The sequence below is a fragment of the Dermacentor variabilis genome, chromosome 10 (genome assembly GCF_050947875.1).
Source record: "Dermacentor variabilis isolate Ectoservices chromosome 10, ASM5094787v1, whole genome shotgun sequence".
Classification (NCBI taxonomy): domain Eukaryota; kingdom Metazoa; phylum Arthropoda; class Arachnida; order Ixodida; family Ixodidae; genus Dermacentor; species Dermacentor variabilis.
The window spans coordinates 33,021,787-33,029,885 of record NC_134577.1 but is presented as its reverse complement, the minus strand read 5'-3'; the positions used below and the strand labels follow the sequence as shown (position 1 = coordinate 33,029,885).

Sequence of the window (8,099 nt, the reverse complement as noted above, 5' to 3'; positions counted from 1 at the left end):
CATGGGAATAGGCGCAATCTATGACATAGGTAAACCAATCATCAGAAATAAACTAGGCAAAAACTGAACGCTGTGTTAAGTAAGGGTGGAATGAGCATCAGCAAAATGTTGTTTTCAGGCTTACAGCAATCGCCGAAAGGCAAAAGATAGTCATATGTCGCATATTCCAACAAAAAAATTCAGACGAGAGAGATAAGGTAAACTTACGGCGGTAAACAGTAGCTCATGAAACCGCTTGTGTTGTCACGGGGGGATCACGGTGTCGTGGAATGCATGGCCTAGACCCTTCTGCACAATTGCGGCTTTTTGGTTTTGCTTTTCAGCTCTGATGAGACAAAGTATTTATCCCCTCCTTTTCCAGAATCATTCATTTGTTGGGAGTTGGCGCATGTCAGTGTGCTTCGCTTACGTTTCCCTGTTCTCTTTTTTTCTTTTACTGTCTATCATTTACTGTCCATTAGCCTGTAATTGTCAAGCCACAAAACACCACCTTTCAGTTGGCGTTGCTGTATATCGGACTACGTAGGTGAACAACTATCATCGAGGCGCGGACGGCGAGGAGTTCGGAAGCAACATCTGGGGCAATCACTTCTAGGGCGATCACTTTCGGAGGCGATCACACCGAATGCGTGCGCGTATACGGCCGAAAGCGTTTCTGGCTCTGTGCCAAGCTCGCTTTCTAATGGTGCACAGAATAGGCCAACGTCCTCACCTCTTTCACCGTGCTCCTCACACACGTGTGCGCTGTCTTCTTTTTCATTGGTTCCTACAACGAGCGGCGCGAGATCGACATGTTCCTGTCCTCCACGCATCAGTCGAACGAAGACGATGCTGGCCTCTCGTGTGTGGTCACCAGGTCAAGTGGGAGAGGCAGCACGGGGGCCGACTGCACCAGTCAAACCGGCAAGGTGAGCGTATCGAAGAAGCGACGCCTAGCTTCGTGTTCTTTCTTTTTGTCTTTCGCTACGCCATTGTAATTACATATAAAGCGCTTTCACGCACGCTTAACTCGAGCACGCAAATGTTTCTTGTTATTCTTAGCAATGCGGTGTGAGCATGACGCTATGAAACTTTATTTCATAATTTTATTTCTCAGCAGCATGGCGGCAAGAAGCTTAGTGTTAAGGGCAAGTGGCTAGGCATTGCGCAACTGATCCCAGTGTTGTGGGTTAGCTACCACTGGCAATGACCATATTTAGACGGAGGTGAACAGCAAAAACCCTCGCGTACTCATGTTGAGGTGCATGGCAGAGAAGCCCATGCGGACAAAATAAATCAGGTGTCTCCCACTACGGTGTGCTTCATAATCAGATTGTGCTATTGAGACGTAGAACACCAGAACTTATTTTTTTCCCGAGAAAGTGGCTGATATTGCTGATAACAAAGACTTGGTACCATGCCAGTTTATGAAGAACCGAAAGAACAAAATTGACAAGGATTGTTGCATTTTCAAATTAAGATATAGCTCAACCTTCACTCAAACATAAATAAGGACCAGCGCGTTAAGAATCCAAGTTAACCTAGCTGTTATGTAAGAGATATGACCAGGTAAATGTGGTTTCAATATCAAAGCGAACACCTACTCAGATTTAAAGAGCTGGTTGTTGCAGAAGTGTCGAGCTCGAACAGAACTTTCTGATTAATGCTAAGCTATCATTGTGAAGAAGGATGGTTCAGGTGAAACTCGATTAATTTCAACGTGAAAAATAAAAACCCAAAAATTCCATTTGAAAGTCTGTTCAAAAAGACAGATCACGTATGAGCAAAACAGAGCTCTCCGCTATATATGTTGGCTTATAAATGGCTATAGAAGACTCCAGCGCAGGCACGGGTCATTCTTTACGGAAGTCTAGCTCCGATATTCTTATTACCCTGTTGCATTCGATTATAATTAAATATTTAAAGAAATTTTGAATACCTAATTCTCGAATTGAATAATTTGTTTTGGCAGTGTTACATTCAACTTGGATTCAAAATTTCGGTTTTTCATCCAATTTCACAATAGAGGCAAGTAATTGACAAACTAAAGGACTACACTTGAAATATTTATTGTACATTTATTGTACATGGCTTTAGAATCACTTGCATTTCGAAACTGGGAGGAGTCTATGGTAGGTGAATGTGGTTGCCTGAGTGGTCTGATGGTGCAATAATGCAGACAAGTGTCCCTTGGTTACTAAAATAAGAAGCAATCTTTGTCACCCTAGTGCTGACGTGTGTGTGAAGCAACCAGACAACTTTTTCACACAAGAAAGCTTTCAGCAGTTCTTTATAGACTGTCTACATCAGATCACGTAAAGCGTTCAGGAAGGTAGGTTTCACGGAAAAGTTAGCAAGGCTTTTCATAAAGGCCAGAGAGCAGGAGATCATAGAAAGATCGTGATTATGAAAGCGCGCACTGACATCCACAGGGCCAGCATGTGTCCAAAGAACCCCACCCTGTAGGCGTCCATGGGCGCATTGTTCGGGAGACCCGGGTCGGAGAGCGGCCCTTGCCGGCACCGGAACCCCTCGACCCAGCTCTAGATTCACTGGCTGCACTCGAACATCGCTTATGCTGACAGGTTGCACAGCGTTGCCAGGTCAACTGCGGTGTGTAAGGTACAGTTTCAGTCCTTTATGCATCGTTGTTTTACTTTACCCTCTTTAATGTGCCTTGTCCTTGCTACCCGCTTTCCCCCCCCCCCCTTTTTTTTTTCTTCGCGCTAGACGGCTATCTTCTGCACTCACCGGTGATTGCTGAGTATGCGAAGAAGGTGCTATGTGCTTCTGTCGCTTGATCTGCGTTTTCAATAAAATGTGCAATTCACAAAAATTTAGTAATGTCGCGAATATATGGCGTTCTCAAGACTGCTTCATACTGATCGTGAAAACGGAAGTTCCTCATTAGATAACTATTAGAAAAGTATTATATATTCAATTACTTTCACTTCTGACCCTATTCGATTAGTATTTGATGCGGTTTTATCAAACATCGCTGCAGTTAAGTGTATTATTAGCAGCAGGCTTCATCAGTAGACAACATTGCGACCCGACTTGAAATGCAATGCGTAAGGCCAGTGCTGTTAGAAGTTAGAGTAGGCGAGATCATATGGTGCCATTGAATGTCATTGAATGTGCATTAGTGTCGATAGCTTTGCCCAGAGATCGTGGAATTGTCTCGCATGGAGTCATGTCTCATGGAGTAAAGCGAATAGGTGGTTTGCATATACTGCCCATAGGCGCCGCTCCTACCGCCTCGTATTGTAGGGGCAAGGGGCACACACGTTTCATACTGCAAAAGTTTAAGATACCCGTGCGAAAGACAAGCGCAAAGGTGAAGCTCTTATCACCAGGTTTTGTATGGACCTATGTTGCCCCATTTGCCAGTCAATGTAGTACCGTAGTGTAACTGGTTCTTTATTGAAATACAGAAATGAAGGGCACAAAACTACTGCTGATTGCGCTCTAACGTGGCTGTAACTGCTTAGCGTGGTCGATGAATCCCTAAGCTCAGGAAAACACGTAGGGTGCGATTCTCACTCTGGCGTTGCCATCTCTCCCAGGTCCACCTGGCTCCTGGAGCAGCGAGGCGAACAGCATCCGCAGCCTGCCACAGGTGCCAGTGGCGAGTAGCGTAGGCGACACTGTGCTCCAGCCTTGCCGGTGGCAAGAACACTCCGTGTTGTCTACGTGCAGCCGAGTTACAGAATGTCGAGCAGGGTTGAGCCTTTTTGATCTACATATTGAAGTGCAAAGATATACTTTTTAAGTTACTCGGCCGCTCATATTTGTAGATGTGTATGTTTTGCTGCTTTCTGACTTTATGTCGGGGATGTGCCTTTTCTACGGTATTTCAAGCTAACAATTAACGATTTATGGATGTAGATGTCGATGTAAACAAATGTGCCGCTTTGTGTAATCCCAACGCTGCTCGCTATGACCTACTGAATATTCGAAAGCTGTAAAGATTTTGTAAAAGTGATACAAAAAGCGAGTTTCAAGTGCGCAGATCAGCGGCAACAAACTCCAAAACAGCCGCATCCGCAGAAGGAGATCAGCGCGCCTTTAACGGCCAATCTACAGGCACAACAGCGCAGCGCGTCTAGGCTTGCTCGTAGAGTAGTGGTGAGTCCGAGGTGGCTTCCGGGCACGACATGCTTCCTCGCAGAAGCCGGTCTCTGCCCACGAAACGCGTAACCGACGCGCACTGAACACGGGCGAAGTTGCACAAATCAACGGGGCAAAGACCCGGTGCCCTTCCAAAGCGTTTCCAGCGGCATGCGACAGACCAGAAAAGCAAAGTACTGAACTTAATAAAGCACAATTGGAAGCACCATCAGCGTAAATTCAAACGGGAACGTTTCTGAAACTATTCGCACATATTATTCCGTTTTCAAGTTCACCTGCATTTCTAAATACGCTTTTAATTAGGACTCCAAAACGTATACTCGCTACTACTACTACTACTACTACTACTACTACTACTACTACTACTACTACTACTACTACTACTACTACTACTACTACTACCACTACTACACATTTAAAACTGACTACATAGCATTTAGATTACATGCAATTACCTTAGGAGGCATGTCAATCGATTACACTGTGGTTTGGTTTTTATTTATGCTGATGGTGCAGTGATGAGATGTGAAATATTTCCCATTTGCAGAAATTAGGCCTCAGTGCTCAGGAAATGCTTCGTTAAGCTAGCTTCATGTGTGCCTTACAATCGGAGCAGATAAGAAGCACTCGTTTGTTTATCAGGATTTACGTATTGTGCCTATTCATTACTTCGACTCATGCTTTTGACACGCTTTGGCTGCCAACATATATAAAAGCATGTCATCGACAGGTCAATATATGAAATATTCAGAGTAGTTTGGTGTCCCCTTCAGTCACGGTTTACATTTTTGTGGACGCGAATTATTTTTGTCATTACTGTCCATCGGTTGCAGGTAATAGACAAAGAACATGAAGCTTTGAGTAAATTCAACATTCTCTATTCCTAAAGCACACTTATTTCCCTTCTGAGGGAAAGGTATCGTTATACTGACGACCGCTTTAGTGAAGGCACTACCGTATTTAACGAAATGTTTAAAGTGGGGCGTTTCGGTACTAATTGCGAATATTTTTCCCTTCTTGTAATGCTTGCATCCAATAATTACTATGCGCATGTAACCCGAGCGGGTGGTTCATATATTTAAGGAAGAAACGTATCATGACTGAATATAATAAATATTTAATTACTATGTAGTTATGATGGGTCTCTATAATATGCACAGAATTCTTCTCATCCCACTTTGACTTAATTTCCATGGGGTCTCCAGCCATCTTGGCCTAAAATTAAGTAAATTTTACACATTTATAGACAGTTGACCCTAATTCGTGACTGAAGGGGATACCAGTAAGACCGCAAATAAAATGGCCTATATTTCCAGGCTCTAGAATTGTCCCTTATGGAGCACATTGGTTGTGCCGTTAGAAGGTTTAGATAATGTCTAGTTGATATGAACTCTGCTATTTGCATCCTTGCTTGATGGTGAGCATTCTGATTCTAAGTATTTTTTGGTAGACAGCTCAGGGCATGTTCTTGCTTATTTTTCGCGTGTGTGGAAGCGTTGTATTTCGAGTGTCACTTTGCTTTTTAGCGCAATTTGTGTGTCATACGTGTTATTTTTTTGTACCTGTCACCCTACCTTCTCATCAACACTGTAAAGCCCCACTTACACATTACTCCCATGAGGAGCCTATCGGTGCTGTGAATAAATAAATAAATAAATAAATAAATAAATAAATAAATAAATAAAGCCTACTATATTTGGGTTAGATAATGTGGTTAGCCCTCCGGAAGCGGCGCTATGAACCAGGATCCATAAATATCGTCTTCCCACTCTCCGTAGCATCGTCGGTTTGTTGAACAATATGCGAATTCCTTTAAAACTGAGTACAACAAGCGACAAGAATTTGTTTCAGCCTGAAGGCGTTGCCAGCCCTCTCAATGTTTTTTTCCAGAGCCTGAGCAGCGTGCTCACTGGCAGTGATGGCGAGGATCTCCCCATCCTCACGGACTTCGAACGAGAAATCCATCGATCGGAAGCAACTTGGTCCGAGACCGCCGAAGAGCCGCTGACCCAGGCTGCAGAAGTTCAGCTGCAACGCCAGGTCGCGAACCTGCGTCAGAGCGACCACATTCACCGTCAGGGCAACGCGGCCATTCGAACCATTGCCGGAAAATTCCGAGGAACGCGTGGTTACGCACACACAAAAATAAAGTCTGACAACACCGCTGGCCATCAGGCCGGAAGACGACGACGACGGCGGCGGCGACGACGACGTATAACACCCAGGACGTGCCAGACGAGTCGAACTTCACATGCCACTAGTCGAGCTAATTACAAGTGTTTGCGGGGCACATGCTGAGTAGCCTAAGGATAGCTTGGGACGGGTCATCGAAAAAGAGCACGGATAACAGGGCGGCTTAACGAGTTATCGAGCTAACAAAAGCAGAGGAGCGACTAGGAGTGGAATGTTGGGGGATGGCATGAATAGCTCAAGGGACTGAAAACAACCTGCGACTGCAAAATGTGGCGGAAATGTTTGCAGTACCGCGTGCTGTTTGCGCACTATTTTTCTCGAAGCCACTAGGGTGTTTCAGGACCTTTTTAACTCTGTAATGCATAACGCACCTCTTGCATTCTGCGCTGCTTGAGTCTTCGATTCCCAAGCTATGCAAAACATTTCGAATTGTGACTGCAGTGCCAATCATCTTTCCTCGCAACTTGTATTTTAATCACAAATTTGCGCTCAATGGCGTGAAATGGAGAAAATTTTGTGAATGTAGAAGTGTGCTAGCGCATTGCAGAGTTAAATACTGGCCAACACATTTGGTTTCAGTCTGTGCTGTGGATGATCTGAACAGCAAGCTCGTCAAAGTAAGTGTTTGAAAGCGGCAGCATGCAGTGGACGACGAAGCCTAGAGAGACACGTGACTTCTGCAATATTCACGGTGCACCTTGAAGGCGTACCACAGGTTGAGTACGTAGAAAAAAAAAATCGAGATGTGGTATAACGCGGCCCCCTGAACTTGCGCCCGTGTATTTAACAGAAAAAGGTGCTCGTGCCGTCAGCATATTGCGGAGGTTAAGCAATCGCCGTATAAGAACGAAGTGCAACTTGACTACTCGCGTACTTTAGCGCTTTTTTTTTGTTTCATCAAGCGCTTTTCTCCGGTGATCCACTCCTTTTCTCTCGGAAGGAACAGCTGAGCGCAGTACTTAGCCCCACGCTTCCTTGTGCGTACTTGCGATATACTTCCCAGTAGCTGTTGTTCGATAAGTGACGTATTCGACGTCATATTTTTTCTGTTGCTAAATTCCGCAACGCATTTTTGTCAGTGCGGCATGTTTACAGGTAATGTACGTGTGGGCACGTGTAAAGTAGAGAAGATTGGTTTGTAGTAACGTAGGCAAAATTGTGCTCTAGGCTAGCCGGTGGCTAAAACACTGTTCCGTGCAGCCGGATACTCCACATTGGATGTCTGTTGGCTAGGATGTCGAGCAGGGTTGCACCACCTTGCTCTGCATTATTCTTGCTCTGCAGCTGTGAAAGCACGTAGTACACATCCAAATATGCATGACTGCTGGCGTCACTGAACGATGATTCGCAGTGGTGGTTGTAGTATTACACACACTGTATGCATACTGTTTGCCTTGCATGCGCGGCAAAAGAAGCCTCAAATTACTGCATTTTTTTTGTGTGTGTGCGTGTGTTGTGTCCCGCCCATAGGAAATACTTGACATGTAACAACGTTTGCGAGCTTCGAAATAAACTTGAAACGTTCGTGTCTTGTCTCGCTTCGTTTTCCTCATGAATGATGCTAACGTAACGAGTGATCCGTTCACTACCTACAAACCAGCACATTCGTACTTAAGTTGGCGTACAGATGCGTTTTATATGAGCGTGGACAAGCGCCGGAATGTCACGAATCAACTGTGTTGCCAAAGGGAGACGTGAGTCCTCTCATAAAGGCAACTGAACAGCGCCTTATATCCGCACGTCACTGCGCTACCAAATGGCATCACGGATTACAATTGAAGCGCGTTTTATGGTTC

The 8,099-nt window shown here is 44.8% G+C and overlaps 1 long non-coding RNA gene across 1 annotated transcript; it reads left to right on the top strand.

The window, feature by feature from the left end:
* Positions 1-2,418: 2,418 nt before the first annotated feature.
* Positions 2,419-7,509, top strand: LOC142559475 (uncharacterized). Its single transcript, XR_012823124.1, has 3 exons — positions 2,419-2,601; positions 3,546-3,598; positions 6,001-7,509. It is a non-coding gene; the product is annotated as an uncharacterized LOC142559475 (long non-coding RNA).
* The last annotated feature ends 590 nt before the right edge of the window (positions 7,510-8,099 follow it).